Source organism: Macaca nemestrina, chromosome 3, assembly GCF_043159975.1.
Source record: "Macaca nemestrina isolate mMacNem1 chromosome 3, mMacNem.hap1, whole genome shotgun sequence".
NCBI lineage: Eukaryota > Metazoa > Chordata > Mammalia > Primates > Cercopithecidae > Macaca > Macaca nemestrina.
This window is the reverse complement of record NC_092127.1, coordinates 4,973,174-4,995,049: the sequence shown is the minus strand read 5'-3', so window position 1 is coordinate 4,995,049 and position 21,876 is coordinate 4,973,174. Positions and strand designations below refer to the sequence as shown.

General features: G+C 48.4%; 1 long non-coding RNA gene across 1 annotated transcript; it reads right to left on the bottom strand.

The window, feature by feature from the left end:
- Positions 1 to 2,010: 2,010 nt before the first annotated feature.
- Positions 2,011 to 10,065, bottom strand: LOC139362265 (uncharacterized). Its single transcript, XR_011620753.1, has 2 exons — positions 9,747 to 10,065; positions 2,011 to 4,279 (listed from the first exon to the last, which is right to left on the bottom strand). It is a non-coding gene; the product is annotated as an uncharacterized lncRNA (long non-coding RNA).
- Positions 10,066 to 21,876: the final 11,811 nt, after the last annotated feature.

Sequence of the window (21,876 nt, the reverse complement as noted above, 5' to 3'; positions counted from 1 at the left end):
GACATACAATATAGGAATTTGTATACATTGCTGGTAAATAAATGGGCACATTCATTTTGGAGAGGCACAAGCCCCAGTAGCCAAAAAAATCCATTTGAGTTATCTATTCTAGAGAAAGTCATGCAAATGTGCCCCAAAAGACATATGGAAAGCTGTTCAGTGAAGCGTTTTATCTAACTGTGAAAAAAATGAAACTAACCTCCCCTCAGTGGAAAATGGCTAAACTGTGGTTCATTCACACAATGGAATTCTATAAGACAGTTAACATGAATGATCAAATGTATCTGCATATATCAACAGGGATAAATCTCAAAACCAATGTTCAGTGAAAAAAGAAAATTGCAAAAATATTTCTACAATATGATATCATTTATGTGTAGTTTTAAAACAATTGTCTATATTGTTTATGCACATATACATATGTGTAAAAGTACAAATACACACATGAGCATAAGATGCGTGTAAGATAATGGTTAAGAGCACAGACTGTGGTGCTCCCTCACCAATTATATAACATTTGATAACGTTAATCCTGTGCCTCAGCTTCCTCATGTGTAAAATGGTGTTAATGATAGTGCCTACCTTATTGGATCATGGGGAAGATTACATTAGAAAATGCATACAAAATGCTTAACTCAGTACCTGGCTCATAGCAAATGCTCAATAAATATTATATTATACTGTTGTTTAACAAACGTCCACTTCAAAACTCATGGTAAAATGTGTCATTGTGATGGTATTGAGAAGTGGGAACTCTAAGAGGTAGTTAGGTTATTAAAGCTGTCATCATGGGAATGGGCTCATTACCATGGGAATGGGTTTGCCCCCTCTTACAATCAATCAATCAATCTCTCTCTCTCTCTGTCTCTCTCTCTCTCTTGCCCTTCCACCCTTCAGCCATGTTATGACGCAGCAAGAAGTCCCTTGCCAGATGCTGGTGCCTTGACATTGGACTTCTCAGCCTCCAGAACTGTGAGCCAATAAATGTCTATTTGTTCTAAGAAATCTTACTAGATAAGGGCCAGGGGCCGTGGCTCACGCCTGTGATCCCAGCACTGTGGGAGGCCGAGATGGGTGGATCACGAGGTCAGGAGATCGAGACCATTCTGGCTAACACGGTGAAACCCCGTCTCTACTAAAAATACAAAAAATTAGCCTGGCGAGGTGGCGGTGCCTGTAGTCCCAGCTACTCAGGAGACTGAGGCAGAAGAATGGCGTGAACCCGGGAGGCGGAGCTTGCAGTGAGCAGAGATCGCACCACTGCACTCCAGCCTGGCGGACAGAGTGAGACTCCGTCTAATACACCCAGTGTAGACCAGGAGGAAAGCTAATGCTGGTGCGCATATATACTGTTAGTAATAAGGTAAATTGGTGTAAGTTTCTGGAGAGCAGTTTTAAAAATATTCCTAAAGATATTCACAATTATGTTTTGCCTGTAGGAAATAAATGAATAAATATTTATGTATATCCATTAAAGTCTTAAATATAGTAAATATAATAGTGAATAACTGGTAATAATTTACCAGTTTGGGGGAATTGTTAAATTATAATATATCCATTTGATAAACTCTTAGGTGGATATTAAAATTCATATCAAAACTCTAATTAATGATTTGTTGAAATGTTCATGACGTGATAATGACATTCACGAAATAATAATGAGGATGATCACAAATTTTGTTTTATTTACATTTAAAAATTTGTTAAACTAGAGATATACCAACATAATAATAGTGATGATCAGAGTGATGAAATTATTAGGTGATTTACATTTTCTTGATTATATTTTTCTATAGGTTCCAATCTGTCCATAATAAATGTGTTTTTTTAATCTGAAAAATCCTCAAATGTAAAACAATGAAATGTGGGCCGAGTATAATTCGTAAAATATTTACTTTTTGCCTCTTTTTTCTGGATCATGTTTTTCAAGTTCTCTCATATTCCTAAATTCTTCTCTGAACTTGTCTTTCAGTCACTTATTTACATCAAGTAGCTCTTCTTCTTCCTCTGTTCTTGATTTTTTTTTTTTTTTGAAATGGTCTCTAGATATAACTGAAGAGGGAAAAGATCAATTATTTACTTAATTTAAAATTATATAAAAAGATAATTTTTTGGCAAAAAGTAGGTTTGACCCTTTGCATAAAGCATTATTTTACTTTGGGAAATACAGACTCAAATCACTTTTCATAAAAATCTACACTATACCTATACATGTCAGAATTTTTTAACCTGGAGTCCATGAACATCTAGGGGTTCACCTCAAATTATGGTCTAGCTTTTTATTTCCTCTTTGTAATCCATCAGCCTTTGGTAAGGTCTTTTTGAACCCTCAGCTTTGTCTCAGCTGTGCCTTGGAGTCTCCTAGGAGGGCCCTTAGGCCACAGCTGGGGGAGCCTCCCCATGGTGGGTGTGGAGGTGGCCACAAGCGTTGATGAGAAGTCAAAACACAAGTGACTCTTGGGGGCACAGAAGGAGAACTTCTCAGCCTGGCTTCTCGGTCTCACCTGGGAGATTCATTTTCAGTGTTCACCTTGAAAGTTCTGACTTTATTAAGAAAGGTGATTTTTTTTATGATGTACACATACTTTATAATGTCAAAGAATAAACACGTGTAGCTTGCCTCATCTGTTTAGTTTTTACCTGAAACCTCTGCGTGCTTTGATGATTCATTCTGATCTTCTACTCCCAATTTTTTAAGAGTTACATCTCTGTTGAGAATATCTATTCTCTTCTCACCATACCACTAATGGAAATGATACGTGTGGTTTAATATGTAAGTTTTATGACACTGACAAGTTCATTGTCTAGCGATGGCACATGTGAGCTATGGGGGCTGCCAGTTTCTCCTCCTGGGTGCCTATCAGACAACACCGTTCAACACAGCTTTCTTCTTGTCGAGCCCAGATTCAGCCTCAGAATTTTTCCCAAGTTCTACCAAACACTTGGCAATGGTATGCAGTATGAAACATACTGATTTATATATATGTATACAGATATACACACACACATACACACAATGGATTTGTCTGTTTTATTATGTTTAAAATGAACAATTTTTAGAAGTCCTTTGTCAGGCCATGTGTCCTGAGTTTGGATTTGAAAAAAATATTCTCATTATATGCACACCACATATACTCTTGCATGCGTAATTATGGTGAAATACATCAACTGCTCATGCTTTGCCTTCAGTAGGAAATTACACGGATAGGTCCTGGCCCTCTGGGCTGTGTGATTTCACAGGTTGATTCTCTGAGGCCCAGACAGAATATGTTTGGGCCTGACTTTGTCACCTTTGTAATTTTTGTTTTTCGAAACCAAGTCTCACTCTGTCACCAACGCTGGAGTGCAGTGGCACAATCTCGGCTCACTGCAACCTCCGCCTCCCAGGTTTAAGCGATTCTTATGCCTCAGCCTCCTGAGTAGCTGGGATTATAGACATGTGCCACCACGCCCAGCTAATTATTGTATTTTTGGTAGAGACAGGGTTTCACCATGTTGACCAGGCTGGTCTCAAAGTCCTGACCTCAGGTGACCTGCCTGCCTCAGCCTCCCAAAGTGCTGGGATTACAGGCGTGAGCCACCACACTCAGCCTGTTATCCTTGTAATTAATAACTAATGTTCTTAGCTACTTTCCCCTTCCGCTGAATCTCCCTCTTTCTTAATCAAGGCTTAGAGAGGTCTTTTTTAAAATCCTAGCCTCAATATCATTCTTTCATCTACTGAGCTATTCCATGGTATGAGATCCAGGAACCTGTTTTCAATAAAAAGAACAATGGATTGGCTAAAATGTGAAGTATGTTTCACCATAGATATATCTATACAGTATATGGACTCCCAGTGGCCTTTTCTTTTGCTAATAAAACATGTTCATTTTGATTGTTAGAATTTTATCATTTGAGTTATCAGTGTGAAGGCAGAGGGGAAATAACCAGTAAGTCACGCCTCTAACTCTGTCTGAGATAAAAGCCCTCTGCGAAAGACATTTAGCCCTATGAGTTCCAACAGAAGGTGCTGGACATTCAGAATCAGCTTGCAATTCCTTTTTTTGAAAAAGACATGCAGTGATTTACTCATTAGGTCAAAAGCAGAGAGGTGTCTCCCTTGTTTCGGCTTCTCCGTTGAGGTTTATATGGATCTGTGAGGCTGCCGTCAGTGCCCCTGCCTTCTGTTAAAGGGGTCAAATCAAGCAAGAATTCCGAGGGAATCGGTTCCTCTTCCCAAACTGCTGCATAGACTAGCTCTTCAAACTTTATTGTGCTCTTGGCTTGGAGTTTCAGCCTATAAGAAATTAAGAATATAGGGAAAGGAAAAGGGATTTGCAAATAGAACAGAGTTGTATTCCAGGAAACACAGTAACCAGATCCCTTCCCAAAGCTTTTACCCTTTTTAGCTCAGATATTAAGTTTGTTGTTGGTGGTGTTGTTTTGTTTTGCTTTTTTGTTGTTTTTTGAGACAGCTTCTCACTCTGTCACCCAGGCTGGAGTACAGTGGCATGATCCTGGCTCACTGCAACCTCCATCTCCCGGGTTCAAGCAATTCTCCTACTTCAGCCTCTGGAGTAGCTGGGACTACGGCCCGCACCGACACACCTGGCTAATTTTTTGTATGATTTTTTTTTTTTTTTTTTTTTTTTTGGTGGAAATGGGGTTTTACCATGTTGGCCAGGCTGGTCTCAAACTCCTGACCTCAAGTGATCCACCAGCCTCAGCCTCCCAAAGTGTTGGGATTATAGGCATGAGCCACCACACCCAGCCAGATATTAAGTCTTAAAGTTTAAAAACGTGGTTTCGAATTTTACAGTTTTCTTCAAGTTGATGTGGAAGAAAATTAGTAACAAGTTAAAAAATAATAATGAAGACAGTGACTTTGAAAGTAGGACTATCAGTCTAAAAGTAACTTCTTCATAAACATACTCTGTGTTGTAGAAATTGATCACACAAGCTGTGCCACTCTTGTCCACCCAACCAAAATAGAGTGGAGGGCTGGGGGTAAGAGCGCTCAGGACACGTGACATTGCTCTATAAATAAAACTTCTGCAAGTCTGGTGGCTGAAACTGCCTATTGTAGCCTGAGACCAGTTTTATCTGTGGCCTCAGCAGCTACAACTCTAGGACTAATCTTGGCCACCATGGTCACCCACCAAATGGAGCTGGCCAGCCCCTGGAGCTTTGCTAAAACCAAAGAACTTTCTCCAGGACCACACACACAGAACATTCCCTTTTTTTTTTTTTTCTCATAAAATCCCCAATCTTCTCTTTATTCTTTAGACATACCAAAAACCACTTAGTCTGCCTGTATGCCCTGAACTGCAATTCTTTCTTCCCAAATAAAGTGTTAAATTTAGAGTTTCATCTCTAATTTTTTTATTCTCACTTCCACAGTGTGTATGTAGGTGTATGTGGGGTGAGGGGGACAGGAAAAGGAAGGGAGAGAGGGAGACAGAAACAGATCATAATCCTGCTTGCCTGTGTGACAGGACTGGATTTTGTGTTATATCATGGTAGAAATCAGATTGTGGCAGCGAAAAGAAAGAACGACAGCAGGAAAGCATTCCTAATTCCTCACATGTCTGTCCTGCCAGCTGAACCCTTCTTCAGGGATCTCCCAGCTTCACAGCCCTCAACCCCTCTCCCTGCCCTGACTCGGCAGGGCATAAATTGTAGCAGTCACAGGGTCCCATGCAGGTGATTGGCCTGAGCAGGAGTTGGGGATGCTGCTTGGGACTGATCTATCTTCTCAGGAATTTAGACAACACCATGAGAAGCGCATCTCTGCAAGAATTAAAGAGTCCCCAGGACCAAAAAGGAGATATGATGATTTAAAAAAAGGAGAGGTCAGCACCATCCACTTTGATGTCATTGCATGTTGCTTCCCTCATATAAACAATACTACTGGCCAGGTGCCGTGGCTCACACCATAATGCCAGCACTTTGGGAGGCCGAGGCCAGTGAATCCCCTGAGGTCAGGAGTTCAAGACCAGCCCGGCCAACATGGTGAAACTCTTGTCTCTACTAAAAATACAAAAAAAAAAAATTAGCCTGGTGTGGTGTTGCATACCTGTAATCCCAGCTACTCAGGAGGCTGAGACAGGAGAATCCCTTGAACCCAGGAAGTGGAGGTTGCAGTGAGCCAAGATCACGCCACTGCACTCCTGCCTGGGCAACAGAGTGAGACTCTGTCTCAAAATAAAAATAAAAATAAAAAACACAACACAACAATATTACCTTCACCCCTTTTTCATCTTCCCTTCATCCTGTCCTCCTGCCTCCAGTTTAATTACTTGGTAAGTTCGCTAAACATTTATTGAGGATAGAGCACTCCCCAAACACTGGGGATTCACAGTTGATTAAGACTTGGTCTGTGTGAGCAAGGCGCCTGGCCTCGCTGGGACCGCTAAGCACGTGATGGCCAGTGCTTTGACAGCGGGGTGTTGGTACGCTGTGCACATGGTCCCCTCCAAGTCTCATGTTGAACTGTAATCCCCGGTGTTGGAGGTGGGGCCTGGTGGGAGATGACTGGGTCACGGGGGTGGATTTCTCTTGAATGGTTTAGCATCATCCCCGTGGTGCTGTGCTCGAAATGAGCGAGTTCTCACGAGATCTGGTCATTTAAAAGCGTGTGGCATCTCCCCGCACACTCGTTGGCTCTTGGTCTCATTCTCACCATGGGATGCGCCTGCTCCCCCTTTGCCTTCTGCCATGATCGGAAGTTTCCTGAGGCCTCCCTGGAAGCAGATGCCAGTCTTATGCTTCCTGCACAGCCCGCAGAACCCTGGGCCAATTAAGTCTCTTTTCTTATAACTTGCCCAGTCTCAGCTACTTCTTTATAGCAGTTCGAGCATGGCATGATACAGGTGTGGATACCAGAAGGACATGGAGCACAGTCACTTAAATCCAGGTGAAGGGCCGTGGGTGGGGGGTGGGTCAGGGAAAGTTCTGCAGAGAAGACAACGCTGGGGTGAATTCTGAAGAATGATCAGCAAGTGACAGGGGAAAGCCTGGGGTGGGAGAGGTGAGCCAGAGGTGGGAGTCGGATGGGACCCACATGAGGCAAGGAAAACAGCTAAAGACGAAGGTGAGAGACAGCAGGGTGTGTGCAGGGCATTGCGGGGGGAAGCCACAGGGCTGGAGGAAGATGCACAGGGGCGGAGAGGGATGAGGCGGGAGAGGTGGACAGGTGCTGACCGGAATGGGCCTTGTTTCCTGAAAACAGGACAGAGGTAGTCTCAGCAAAGCACACATGAAAATGGCCTGTCTACTATGTCCCCTGTCTTGGGGACTAAGAACCTATTCAGTTTGAGCCAGCAAACACTGACCAAGTTCTGTGCCCTGTGCTAGGAGGTACAGATGAAAGGTGAGTAAGACAGTACCCCTGGCCTTGTAGAGCTCGCATGATAGGAAGAATTCTGGAAGCAGGGCTATCTTTGGGCTTCTTCTGTTCATTTTACTTCCCTCTTATTGTTTAGTCTTTTCATAAAGTATCTGTAAATCTTCTAGCCAGCTTTCACTGGAGAAACAGGGCAAGAAAATGATTCTGCTCTTCCTTGGGACCAGAACACGGAGAGGGGAGGAAGCAGCACCCCCTGGGGCCTGCATGGTGTTGGTGATCTCAGAGAGGCCATTCTAACCAAGGGCAAACAAAAGCCTGGGACTCAGGACAGGAGCCTCTGGTCCAGCTGTCCCTCCCCCTTGAGAGTCTTGGTCAATTCTGTCTCCTGGCAAGAAATCAAACCTTCCCATTTTAATTTAATAAAGGAAGGGGGTTCCCTTGTGCCTGGGTGCCTTGTTATTCAAGTACTACCTACCCCCAACGTAGAGGACACCAGGTCTGACACCAGAGAATCTTCTCGGTCAAGCCAAGAAATCAGTTATAATCCAGTCACCCACCTGGAGTCTCCCCACTTAGCCCGGCCTTACAGACAGAGACCCAACACTTGCATTCACCTGCAATACATAGGCAATACCCACTCAGCGGGGGCCGCCCGCGCACATCCCGCAATACCCACTCAGCACGGGCCGCCCGCGCACATCCCGCAATACCCACTCAGCAGGGGCCGCCCGCGCACATCCCGCAATACCCACTCAGCAGAGGCCGCCCGCGCACATCCCGCAATACCCACTCAGCACGGGCCGCCCGCGCACATCCCCCAATACTCAGCACGGGCCGCCCGCGCACATCCCGCAATACCCACTCAGCACGGGCCGCCCGCGCACATCCCCCAATACCCACTCAGCAGAGGCCGCCCGCGCACATCCCGCAATACCCACTCAGCACGGGCCGCCCGCGCACATCCCGCAATACCCACTCAGCGGGGGCCGCCCGCGCACATCCCGCAATACCCACTCAGCAGAGGCCGCCCGCGCACATCCCGCAATACCCACTCAGCGGGGGCCGCCCGCGCACATCCCGCAATACCCACTCAGCAGAGGCCGCCCGCGCACATCCCGCAATACCCACTCAGCGGGGGCCGCCCGCGCACATCCCGCAATACCCACTCAGCAGGGGCCGCCCGCGCACATCCCCCAATACCCACTCAGCAGGGGCCGCCCGCGCACATCCCCCAATACCCACTCAGCACGGGCCGCCCGCTCACATCCCGCAATACCCACTCAGCACGGGCCGCCCGCGCACATCCCGCAATACCCACTCAGCGGGGGCCGCCCGCGCACATCCCGCAATACCCACTCAGCAGGGGCCGCCCGCGCACATCCCCCAATACCCACTCAGCACGGGCCGCCCGCACACATCCCGCAATACCCACTCAGCACGGGCCGCCCGCGCACATCCCGCAATACCCACTCAGCAGGGGCCGCCCGCGCACATCCCCCAATACCCACTCAGCAGGGGCCGCCCGCGCACATCCCCCAATACTCAGCACGGGCCGCCCGCGCACATCCCGCAATACCCACTCAGCACGGGCCGCCCGCGCACATCCCGCAATACCCACTCAGCACGGGCCGCCCGCGCACATCCCGCAATACCCACTCAGCAGAGGCCGCCCGCGCACATCCCCCAATACCCACTCAGCAGGGGCCGCCCGCGCACATCCCCCAATACCCACTCAGCACGGGCCGCCCGCGCACATCCCCCAATACCCACTCAGCACGGGCCGCCCGCGCACATCCCGCAATACCCACTCGGCAGAGGCCGCCCGCGCACATCCCGCAATACCCACTCAGCACGGGCCGCCCGCGCACATCCCGCAATACCCACTCAGCACGGGCCGCCCGCGCACATCCCCCAATACCCACTCAACGGGGGCCGCCCGCACACATCCCGCAATACCCACTCAGCACGGGCCGCCCGCGCACATCCCGCAATACCCACTCAGCACGGGCCGCCCGCGCACATCCCGCAATACCCACTCAGCACGGGCCGCCCGCGCACATCCCGCAATACCCACTCAACGGGGGCCGCCCGCACACATCCCGCAATACCCACTCAGCACGGGCCGCCCGCGCACATCCCGCAATACCCACTCAGCAGAGGCCGCCCGCGCACATCCCCCAATACCCACTCAGCACGGGCCGCCCGCGCACATCCCGCAATACCCACTCGGCAGAGGCCGCCCGCGCGCATCCCCCAATACCCACTCAGCAGGGGCCGCCCGCGCACATCCCCCAGTACTCACTCAGCACTGGCCGCCCGCGCACATCCCGCGATACTCACTCAGCAGGGGCCGCCAGCGCACATCCCCCAGTACTCACTCAGCACGGGCCACCCGCGCACATCCCGCGATACTCACTCAGCAGGGGCCGCCCGCGCACATCCCGCCCATCTCAGGGCTCTGGGTGGAATCGGGGTAACAGAGTTCTCCATCAAGAAGACCCTTGGCTCCTCAGTGGTGCTGACTGGAGGGAAATTAAGAGGAGAAATGTGCGTAGCAGAGCAAGAGAGGAGAAAACACAACTCCTACACCTCATCCACTTCTGTCTCCAGCTGGACTCCAGGCTGCGATGATGGGCGGGCCCTGCTGCCCAGCCGGGTTCCGGGCTGCGATGATGGGCGGGCCCTGCTGCCCAGCCGGGTTCCGGGCTGCGGTGATGGGCGGGCCCTGCTGCCCAGCCGGGTTCCGGGCTGCGGTGATGGGCGGGCCCTGCTGCCCAGCCGGGTTCCGGGCTGCGGTGATGGGCGGGCCCTGCTGCCCAGCCGGGTTCCGGGCTGAGGTGATGGGCGGGCCCTGCTGCCCAGCCGGGTTCCGGGCTGAGGTGAAGGGCGGGCCCTGCTGCCCAGCCGGGTTCCGGGCTGCGGTGATGGGCGGGCCCTGCTGCCCAGCCGGGTTCCGGGCTGAGGTGAAGGGCGGGCCCTGCTGCCCAGCCGGGTTCCGGGCTGCGGTGATGGGCGGGCCCTGCTGCCCAGCCGGGTTCCGGGCTGAGGTGATGGGCGGGCCCTGCTGCCCAGCCGGGTTCCGGGCTGAGGTGAAGGGCGGGCCCTGCTGCCCAGCCGGGTTCCGGGCTGAGGTGATGGGCGGGCCCTGCTGCCCAGCCGGGTTCCGGGCTGCGGTGATGGGCGGGCCCTACTGCCCAGCCAGGTTCCGGGCTGAGATGATGGGCGGGCCCTGCTGCCCAGTTTGGCTCCTCTGGCCTCCACAGCTTCTACGGTCAGTTTGTCGACCTGAGGTCATCCAGAAAGTCACAACGCTAAGAAAGATGTACTCCTGTCATCAAAATGGTAGATGTTCATCAGCATTCCAGGCAAAGAAAATAACAAAGCTTAGGGCACTCTTCCTACTGACAAATCAACTTTTTAAAACTTCTTATTTTTGGTCGGGTGCAGTGGCTTACACTTGTAATCCCAGCATTTTGGGAGGCTGAGGCTGGCAGATCACCTGAGTTGGGAGTTTGAGACCAGCCTGGCCAACATGGTGAAACCCTATATCTACTAAAAATACAAAAATTAGCCGGGTGTGGTGGTGCGTGCCTGTAATCCTAGCTACTCGGAAGGCTGAGGCAGGAGAATCGCTTGAACCCAAGAGGCTGAGGTTGCAGTGAGCTGAGATTGTGCCACTGCACTTCAGCCTTGGTGACAGAGCGAGACTCTGTCTCAAATATATATATATATATTTTTTTTTTTTAATTTTTGTGGGTACATAGTAGGTGTATGTATTTATGGGTTACCTGAGTTGATTTTACATGAGTTGATAAAAGCATGCAATGTGTAATAATCATATCAGGCTAAATGGGGTATCCATCACCTCAAGCATTTATTCTTTGTGTTACAAACAATCCAATTATACTCTTAGTTATTTTAAAATGTACAGTTAAATTATTTTTGAGGCCGGGCACTGTGTCTCACGTCTGCAGTCCCAGCACTTTGGGAGGCAGAGGCGGGCAGATTACCTGAGGTCAGGAGTTCGAGACCAGCCGGACCAACATGGTGAAATCCTCTCTCTACTAAAATTACAACAATTAGCCAGGCATGGTGGCGGGCACTGGTAATCCCAGCTACTTGGGAGGCTGAGGCAGGAGAACTGCTTGAACCCAGGAGACAGAGTTTGCAGTGAGCCGAGGTCGTGCCGTTGCACTCCAGCCTGGGTGACAAGAGTGAAACTTCATCTAAAAAAAAAAAAATTTTTTTTGGACTATTGTCACCAGGTCTTATTCATTTTTTTTTAAATATTTTTTTGCACTCATTAACCCTCCCTACTTCCCTCATCCCACCTCCCCCAATGCCCTTCTTAGCCTCTAGTAACCATCCTTCTATTATCTATCTCCATGAGTTCAATTGTTTTACTTTTTAGCTCCTACAAATAAGTTAGAACACGTGAAGTTTATTTTTCTGTACCTGGCTTATTTCATTTAACATAATTACCTCCGGTTCCATCCATGTAGTTGCAAAGGACTAGATCTCATTCTTTTTTATGGCTGAATAGTACTGCATTGTGTCTATGTACCGCATTTTCTTTATCCATTCATCTGTTGCTGGACACTTAGTTTGTTTTCAAATCTTGGCTATTGTGAATAGTGCTGCAATAAATGTGGGGGTGTACATTATCTCTTTGATAACACTGACTTTCTTTCTTTTTTTTTTTTTTTTTTTTTGAGACGGAGTCTCGCTCTGTCGCCCAGGCTGGAGTGCAATGGCCGGATCTCAGCTCACTGCAAGCTCCGCCTCCCGGGTTCACGCCATTCTCCTGCCTCAGCCTCCCGAGTAGCTGGGACTACAGGCGCCCGCCACCTCGCCCGGCTAGTTTTTTGTATTTTTTTAAGTAGCGACGAGGTTTCACCGGGTTAGCCAGGATGGTCTCGATCTCCTGACCTCGTGATCCACCCGTCTCGGCCTCCCAAAGTGCTGGGATTACAGGCTTGAGCCACCGCGCCTGGCCCTGACTTTCTTTCTTTTGGGTATATACCTAGGAGTGGGATTGCTGGATCATATGGGAGTTCTATTTTTAGTTTTTTTAGGAATCTGCAAACTGTACTATAGTGGCTGTACTAATTTCCATTCCCACCAACAGTGTATAAGAGTTTTCTCTCTCCACATCCTCACCAGCATTTGTTATTGTCTGACTTTTGGATAAAAGCCATTTGAACTAGGGTAAGATGATATCTCATTGTAGTTTTGATTTGCATTTCTCTGATGATCAGTGATGCTGAGCACCTTTTCATATGCCTGTTTGCCATGTGTATGTCTTCTTTTGAGAAATGTCTACTCAGATCTTTTGCCCATTTTTAAATAGGATTATTAGATTTTTTTATAGAGTTGTTTGAGCTCTTTATATATTCCGGTTATTAATTCCTTGTCAGATGGGTAGTTTGCAAATATTTTCTCCCATTCTGTGGGTTGTCTCTTCACTTCGTTGATTGTTCCTTTGCTGTGCAGGAGATTTTTAATTTGATGTGATCCCATTTGTCCATTTTTGCTTTGGTTGCCTGTGTTTCTGGGGTATTACTCCAGAAATCTTTGCCTAGTCCAATGTCCTAGAGAGTTTCCTCGGTGTTTTCTTTTAATAGTTTCATAGTTTCAGGTCTTAGCTTTAAGTTCTAATCCATTTTGATTTGATTTTTTTATGGTGAGAGATAGAAGTCTATTCCTTTTGCATAGGGATATCCAGTTTTTCCAATACCATTTGTTGAAGAGATTGTCTTTTCCCCAAGGTATGTGTCACCTTTGACAAAACCGAGCTCATTGTAGATGCATGGATTTATCTCTGGGTTCTCTGTTCTGTTTCACTGATACATATGTCTGTTTTTATGTCAGTACCATGCCATTTTGGTTACTATAGCTCTGTAGTATTACTTAAAGTCCAGTCCTGGCATGGAGGCTCACACCTGTAATCCCAGCACTTTGGGAGGCCAAGATGAGCAGATCACTTGAGTCCAGGAGTTAAAGACCTTATATCACCCAGGGTATTGCTCCTATCACAAAAGGATTCTCAGGACCACAGTGATAGCTCCACCACACTTGCAAAAAAGAACAAAGGTGCAGGCAAAAAACTGACCAAGACTGTAAACTCAAATAACTAATATTTCTATTAGGTTAAACGAGATGAAAGTGTAGTTTTATGTCAACTATCATCATTTCTATATAGTTTAACGTGTGTGTGTGTGGGTGGGTGGGTGGGTGGGTGGTGTAATTAAAACATACATCCAAAAGTTGTTTCTGGGAACTGATTCCAAAAGTGAGACTTGGCAGGCTTTGGATAAGCTATCACCTCTAAATTATCTCCATCACTTTTAAAATGGAACTATGACATACTTTGATGTATATTTAAAAATGTACAGAAGAAAAATAATTCCAACAGAATCTCCTCTCTTCCAAGTCCTGCAGTTCTTTAAATTCTGCACCTAAAAATATCCCATGTATAAAATGTAGAATAGCATTTGTGTGTATTTTGATGGCTAAATGGATAATCCTTTATAGGACTATCTATATTACCCCAGGTGTGGGAGGGGACATTAAATAAGGGACCAGAAGCCCGGCGCCTACTAGCTGTGTGGCCTTCTGTGGACTTCAGTTCACATGTGTATAAAACAAAGATAACTTGCCTCATGGAGTAACTTGTGAGTATGACATGACACGTAACGAAGTAAGTGAGAGGCCCTTACAATTATAAAGTGTTAAAAATGTTGATTACTACATTTCCATAAAGGGCAAGGCTGCAGACCACTGGAGAGTCATAGCTGTGGTTTGAAAGGAGCTGAAATAGATGTGGCTTCCACTTCCTGCAAGGGAAAGAGCCATCCGCAGACAGGCTTCTGTGTGATGACGGCACACGAAGGACAACGTGCCGGTGTGTGAAATCAGTTAATGTGGTCAGTGTGGACAGACCCATCTCAGCACTGCGGCCCTGGGAGGTTATTTCACGGGCCTAAATAATTCAAATAGGCTTCACACAGGGATCAAATTGATTGGGTAATTATACATGCTCATTTCATTATTCTGGTCGCGTAGAGAAATAATCTTGTTGTTATTGTTTTAGAGACAGGGTTTTGCTCTGTCGCCCCGGCTGGAGTGCAGTGGCGCCAACACAGTTCATTGCAGCATCAAATTCCTGGCCTCCAGCATTCCTCCCTCCTTGGCCTCCCAAAGGACTGGAATTACAAGCGTCAGCCACTGCACCCAGCCTACAGAGAGAGTTTAAGCCCAGCTAGTTTCTATGGGTTTTGTCTATTTGTATCATCGGCGCATTAAAACAAAGGCACTTTGGTAAACAGCAAACACACAGATGATCTGCTTGTGCAGAATGCAGTGACCAAGATGTAGTTGCTGCCCTCCAAGGTCTCACACCTGGGCCTGAGTGGTGTTTTCCAAAAGACCATCAAGATGGCTAAATAGCAGAAAGGAGAGCTTTACTGGGTATATCAGTTTGCAAAATGGGAAGAGATGGTCTCCAGCATGGACAGAGGGTGCTCTCTCTTTGAAGAGAGAAAGGGCAGGTTGGTTTCATGCCTTACAGGGTCTGTATTGCACAATAGAATCAGAGATATTCAGCAAATTTTGGGGGAAAGCTATACATATTTATAAGGGGCACTGAGCACATACATAGTGCATATACATATATATAACATATATCCCACGTTCACTTTGGGGTGGTGTTTTAGCATTAAAATGAGGTGGGGCCAGGCGTGGTGGCTCACGCTTGTAACTTTGGGAGGCCAATGCAGGCGGATCACCTGAGGACAGGAGTTCCAGACCAGCCTTGCCAACATGGTGAAACCCCATCTCTACTAAAAAATCAAATATTAGCCCAGCGTGGTGGCAGGCACCTGTAGTCCTAGCTACTTGGGAGGCTGAGGCAGGAGAATCACTTGAATCCGGGAGGCAGAGGTTGCAGTGAGCTGAGATTGTGCCACTGCACTCCAGCCTGGGCGACAGAGCGAGACTCCCTCTCAAAAAAATAAACAAATAATTAAAAAATAAAAAATAGAATGTGAGTAGAGGGATGGAGGAAATGGGATTCATTCTGTAGAAAATAGGGAGACATCCTAGAGGCCTTCAAGCAGGAAAGTAACACCTCAAAGGAATGAAGACCCAGATGAAGGTCTACTTCCTCCCACCATCACTGGTGCCAAGTCCAACGCCTGGTGATTTCTGGGTTTTTTGGCAGAGTCTCACTTTGTCACCTGGCTGGAGTGCAGTGGAACGATCTCGGCTCACAGCAACCTCTGCTTCCTGGGTTCAAGCGATTCTCCTGACTCAGCCTCCCAAGTAGCTGGTCTGCAGGCACCCGCCACCATGCCCAGCTAATTTTTTTTATATTTTTATTAGAGACGGGGGTTTCACCATGTTGGCCAGGCTGGTCTCGAACTCCTGACCTCGCGATTCGCCGCCTCCCAAAGTGCTGGGATTACAGGGGTAAGCCACCGCGCCCGACCGATTTTTTCTTTTCTTTTCTAATTTTAGATTCCGGGATACACGTGCAGGTTTGTTCCCTGGGTATATAAACCACGATGCTGAGGTTTGGGCTTCTATTGAACCCATTAACCAATTAGTGAACATGGTACCTGATAGGTCGCTTCTCAGCTGTTGGCCCCCTCCCCCGCTTGCACCTTTGGAGTCCTAATGCTCATTGTTCCCATCTGTGTGTCAGTAGGTTCCCAACCTTTAGCTCCCGCTTACAAGTGAGAACACGCAGGATCTGGTTTTCTGTTCCTGCGCTAATTGGCTTAGGACATGGCCTCTAGCTGCATCCATGTTGCTGCTAAGGTCAAGATTTTGTTCCTTTTTATGGCTGAGCACCTGGTGATTTTTAAAAAGAAAAGTTTGCTGAACTGAACCTGTTTACACTGAGGCCTGCACGGTGGGGCTTCTGGAAGCAGCACTCCTGCGGGGGCTGCGACCAGGCCCCAGCTAGAGGCGCCTGGGGGTCGCGCCTAGGCAGGGAGACGCTCCGGGGGACGAGGCCTCTGACCAGCCCCGAGCACTCGGCTCCCGGCACCGCTGTGGGGACCCCAACCGCGCCACGCGCGCCGAAAGGACTCCGCGAGCTCCTGCAGGTAACGGGCTGGGTGCAGTCCGGAGCCCAGACCAGGCCGCTGCTGAATTATGCCCGGGGGAGATCCGTGTCCTTCAGGGCGGAAGGCTCAGAAACGGAGCGCGCGAGCTTCTGGGCGGCGGTAAGGGCGGGTTGGGAGTTGGGTTCGGCGAGTTCAAAGGAGGCTCCCGGGCTGCAGAGGCCCCGCCAGGCTGTCCCTGCCCTCCGGGCCCGGTCTCCTGCGGTCTCCTGCGGTCTCCTGGACTGCGGCGACGAGGGGTCGGGGCCGAGGCTCCCGTCGCCTGGGGATGCGCTGCACGCGCAGAGCGGCTTCGGGGCGCTGCGGCGGGACCGCGGGTGCGGGAGGGCGGAAGGGGGCGCGGACGCTCCGGAACCCACGGCCCAGGCTGACCCAGGGCTTGGAAGACCCTCGGGAAAGTGCGGGCGTTCTGTGCCCGGGATGTGTGCTGCGGGTCGGACTGGGGGTTAGGCTGAGAAGGGGGCACTGAGATTTATGTATTTATTTACTTATTGAGACAGAGTCTCTCTCGTCGCCCAGGCTGGAGTGAGTGGCGCGATCTCCGCTCACTGCAACTTCCGCCTCCCGGGTTCCCGCCATTCTCCCGCCTCAGCCTCCCGAGTAGCTGGGACTACAGGCGCCGCCACCACGCCCGGCTAAATTTTTTGTATTTGTTGTAAAGATGGGGTCTCGCCATGTTGGTCAGGCTAGTCTCGAACTCCTGGGCTCAAGAGATCCTCCCTCCTCGGCCACCCAAAGTGCCAGGATTCCAGGCGTGAGCCCCGCGCCCTCCCTCCCCTGGCGGTGATTTGGCCTGGAAAGCTCCGCCGCTCTGGCCGGCACCGGTTTCCTTCCCGCCTCCCCGCGCTCCCACGCCCGCCTAGTTCAGAGCGCTGGTGGCGTTACCCGCAGCCTTGGAGTCCCCTTTACTGTTCCCAGAGGAGCTGCGAGGTGGAACTGGCTGCGCGGTGGAGGTTTTCTCCGGCCCCGGGACGAGTGCCCAGCGTCCCTTCCCCGCGACGCTCCCTCGGAAGCCCGGGGAAGAGCGCAGCAGAGGCGGGGAGGAGGCGCGAGCGGAGGGGACCGACTTCCACCGCACCCGGGTGTCGCCAGCCCCGCCTGGCCCTCGGCGCGGGGACCCCGACGCACCGCGCGCATCGCGGCTGGTGGCCTGGTGGGGGACTGCGCCTGCGAGCCCCTGTTCACGCAGAGATATCGGGATTCTCTGAACCCCAGAAATGGGCCTGGCAGGGGAAGGAAGTTGCAAGAAAGGAGTTAATCTGCAGGCCGCTCAATTCTTTCTATGTCAAATCGCTTCATCCTCCTCTCAGCATGTCAGAGCTAGGGGTGACCGAGTTACGCCCCGGGCGCTGCCTGAGCAACGCTTTCTACCGCGGTCCTGGTGTCTCCGCTCCCTGGAAATACATGCCGAGCGCTGACTGTGTACCTCTTTCTGCGGCTTGCGGAGAACAATTAAAAAGGTCCCTGCACGAGGCCGTTCTAGTTCGCATGTCCCTATGACGGCTTTGTCTGCTACTCAGGTTAAATGTCCCGTTTGTATCTTAGTGGACTTGGCGGATGGTAGGCGCATGTTTAGCCTTAGTGGACCCTACCAAATGGCTTTCCAAAGTACCATTTTATTTTTCTTCCAGCAATGTGGGAGAATTCCAGTTGTTCCGCTTTCTTGCCAGCACTTGGCATTCTGTTTTTATTTTAGCAATCTGGAGTGTGCAATGGTATCTCACTGTTCTTGTTGTTTAGGTTGATTCATGTGATATTGCTGTTAATGGGCCACTTTGGGATTTATTGGCAATTCCTTCCTTCCTTCCTTCCTTCCTTCCTTCCTTCCTTCCTTCCTTCCTTCCTTCCTTCCTTTTTTTCTTCCTTTCTCTCCTTCCTTCCTTCCTTCCTTCCTTCCTTCCTTCCTTCCTTCCTTCCTTCCTTCCTTCCTTCCTTCCTTCCTTCCCTCCTTCCCTCTCTTTTCTTTCTTTCTTTCTTTTTTTTGACAGCCTCGCTGTGTCGCTGGATGGAGTGCAGTGGTGCCATCTCACCTGACTGCAACCTCCACCTCCTGGGTTCAAGTGATTCTCCTGCCTCAGCCTCCCGAGTAGCTGGGACTACAGGCCCCCGCCACCACACCCAGCTGATTTTTGTATTTTTCATAGAGACAAGAGTTTCATCATGCTGGCCAGGCTGGTCGCAAACTCTTGACCTCAGGTGATCCGCCTGTCTTAGCCTCCCAACGTGCTGGGATTACAGACATGAGCCACCGCCCCCGTCCTTTATTGGCAATTTATTTATTTATTTATTTATTTATTATTATTATTTTAGAGATGGAGTTTTGCTCTTTTTGCCCAGGCTGGAGTGCAATGGCTCGATCTCAGCTCACTGCAAGCTCCGCCTCCCAGATTCAAGCAATTCTCCTGCCTCAGCCTCCTGAGTAGCTGAGAATACAGGTCTGCGCCACCATGCCCGGCTAATTTTGTATTTGTATTTTTAGTAGAGACAGGGTTTCACCATGTTGGCCAGGCTGGTCCCAAACTCCTGACCTCAGGTGATCCGCCCACCTCGGCCTCCCAAAGTGCTGGGATTACAGGCATGAGCCACCGTGCCCAGCCGGCAATTTCATGTTTCAACCTAATAATTTGCATTTCCCTGGTGAGAAATGATGTTGAACACCTTTTGAAATGCTGGTTAACTATGGGTATGATCTCTTTTGTGAAGCCTACGTTTCTGTTCAAGCCTGATCTATTTTTAGATTAGGTTACTTGTCTTTTTCTTTTCTCATCATCTGTAGTGTAAACCAAAGAGTATCTGAGACAAGTCTCAATCAATTTAGAAAGTTTATTTTGTCATGGTTAGCCACAGGAGGTCCTGATGGCGTGTACAAAGGTGGTTGGGGTACAGCTCGCTTTTATACGTTTTACGGAGACATAATACATCAAGCAGTAAATGTAAGGTTTATATTAGTTCTATCTGGAATAGCAGGACAACTGGAAGGAGGAGAGCGGCTTCCAGGTCATAGGCGGATTTAAACATATTCTGATTGGTGACTGTTCGTGGTGGCGGCTCACGCCTGTAATGCCAGCACATTGGGAGGCTGAGGTGGGTGGATCACTAGAGGCCAGGAGTGCCAGATCAGCCTGGTCAACATGGCGAAACCCTGTCTCTACTAAAAATAAAAAAATTAGCTGGGTGTGGTGGCACACGCCTGTGGTCCCAGCTACTCAGGAGGCTGAAGCATGAGAATTGCTTGAACTGAGAGTCAGGGTCTGCAATGAGCAGAGATCGTGCCACTGCACTCCAGCCTGGGCTACAGCGCAAGACCCTGTCTCAAATAATAATAACAATAATAAAAATAAATAAATAAACCTATTTTGATTGGCAATTGGTTGAAAGAGTTATTATCTATAGAAAGGAATGTCTAGGTTATAAGATCACTTGAGGTCAGGAATTGGAGATCAGCCTGGCCAACATAGTAAAACCCTGTCTCTACTGAAAATACAAAATTGCTTGAACCTGGGAGGCGGAGGTTGCAGTGCGCCAAGATCATGCCACTGCACTCCAACCTGGGCAACAGAGTGAGACTCCTTCTCCAAAAAAAAAAAAAAAAAAAGTTAACATAGTCCATTTTCAGCCAGATGTGGTTGCTCAGGCCTGTAATCCCAGCACTCTGAGAGGCCAAGGTGGGAAGATTGTTGAGCCCCAGAGTTCAAAGCCAGCCTAGGCAACATAGCAAGACCCCATCTCTACAAAAAATATACATCAATACAAATTAGTCAGGTATAGTGGAGCATGACTGTGGTCCCAGCTACTGGAGAGGCTGAGATGGGAGGATTGCTTGAGCCCAGTAGGTTGAGGCTGCAGTGAGCTGTGATCACACCACTGTACTCCAGCCTGGGCAACAGCAAGGCCCTGTCTCAAAAAAAAAAATTGAAAAAAAAAAATCAGTTTAATATTATGTATATTTTACCACAATTTTTAAAAGAAACACCCTCCTTCCCCAAAATAGTTCATTCCTGTGTGTGTGTGTGTGTGTGTGTGTGTGTGTGTGTGTAGAGACAGGGTGCCTCACTATGTTGCCCAGGCTGCTCTCCAACCCTTGGCTCCAAGCAGTCCTCCTGTCTTGGCCTCTTAAAGGGCTGGGATTACAGGGATGAGCCATCCCACCCAGCCTATCTTTTTACTTTTGACCAAGTGCATTTCCTGCAGCAGCATATACTGGGGTCTTGCTTCATTTTCCCCATTTGAAAATCTCTGCTTTATTATTTTCTCTATTATTTTAAGACTGCACTGTATGTCTTCTTAAAAATAGAAAGGGTTTGGGTTTTTTCCCTTAATTTTGTGTACTATCGACAGATCTTTGATAAAAATTAGAAACTTAGAATACTATTCTGAGAATAGCTATGTGTGACCTCCCTCTAGTGGCCACATTGAATAATGTCATGAAATGCAAGCATTTCTTCTGGAGCAGAGCTTCTCCGTGGCAAGCTATGCACATTGAACTATTAATTTGACTTCAGTGTTATCTGCAACTGTGTATAAACTGGTATCACAGTCCTGAGAGACACTCAGTGCCTAAATAAGCCAAGAGGGGGAAACTTGGCCTCCTTGGAACCTGGAAAAATAGTAGCCACCTAAAATAATAACAATTATGGTGTCATTAGCCCCTTAACATGTAATTCAAAAACACATGTAGTAGTTGGCATAGGATAGTTATGGTAAATAAGCAATGGAAATGATGAATTTCAAGGACACGTAGAAGGAGGACAAAAAGTGTAAAATAAAATGGCAGAAATAAAATTTAAAATATGGGCAGTCATTCCTTTGCAACTTCTTTTGAATCTATAATTAATTCAAAATAAAAATTTAAGAATATCAGTGTAATAATAAATGAAAATGGATCCAAACTCTATAGTTAAAATAATGAGAATTTTTCTGAGCACGTGACACACTCCTGTAATCCCAGCACTTTGGGAGGCTGAGGTGGGCGGATCACCTGAGGTCAGGGGTTCAAGACCAGCCTGGCCAACATGGTGAAACCCCATCTCTACTAAAACTACAAAAATTAGCCAGGTGTGATGGCGGGCACTTGTAATCTCAGCTACTCAGGAGGTTGAGGCAGGAGAATTGCTTGAACCCAGGAGGCAGAGGTTGCAGTGAGCCGAGATCACAGCACTGCACTCCAGCCTGGGCGACAGAGTGAGACTCCGTCTCAAAAAAAAAAAAAAAAAAAAGAGAAGGAGAAAGAAAACATAGAGGTTTACAGGGGATATACTTATACAGAATGATTGAAAGTAAAGGGTTAGAAAAATATAAACCAGGCAAATACAAACCAAAGGAAAACAAATAGCTCTATTAATTTGTGGGGGGAAAGACTTTAAGGCAAAAAGTATTACTACAGATAAAGAGGGCCACAACTTAATAATAAAAAGTTAA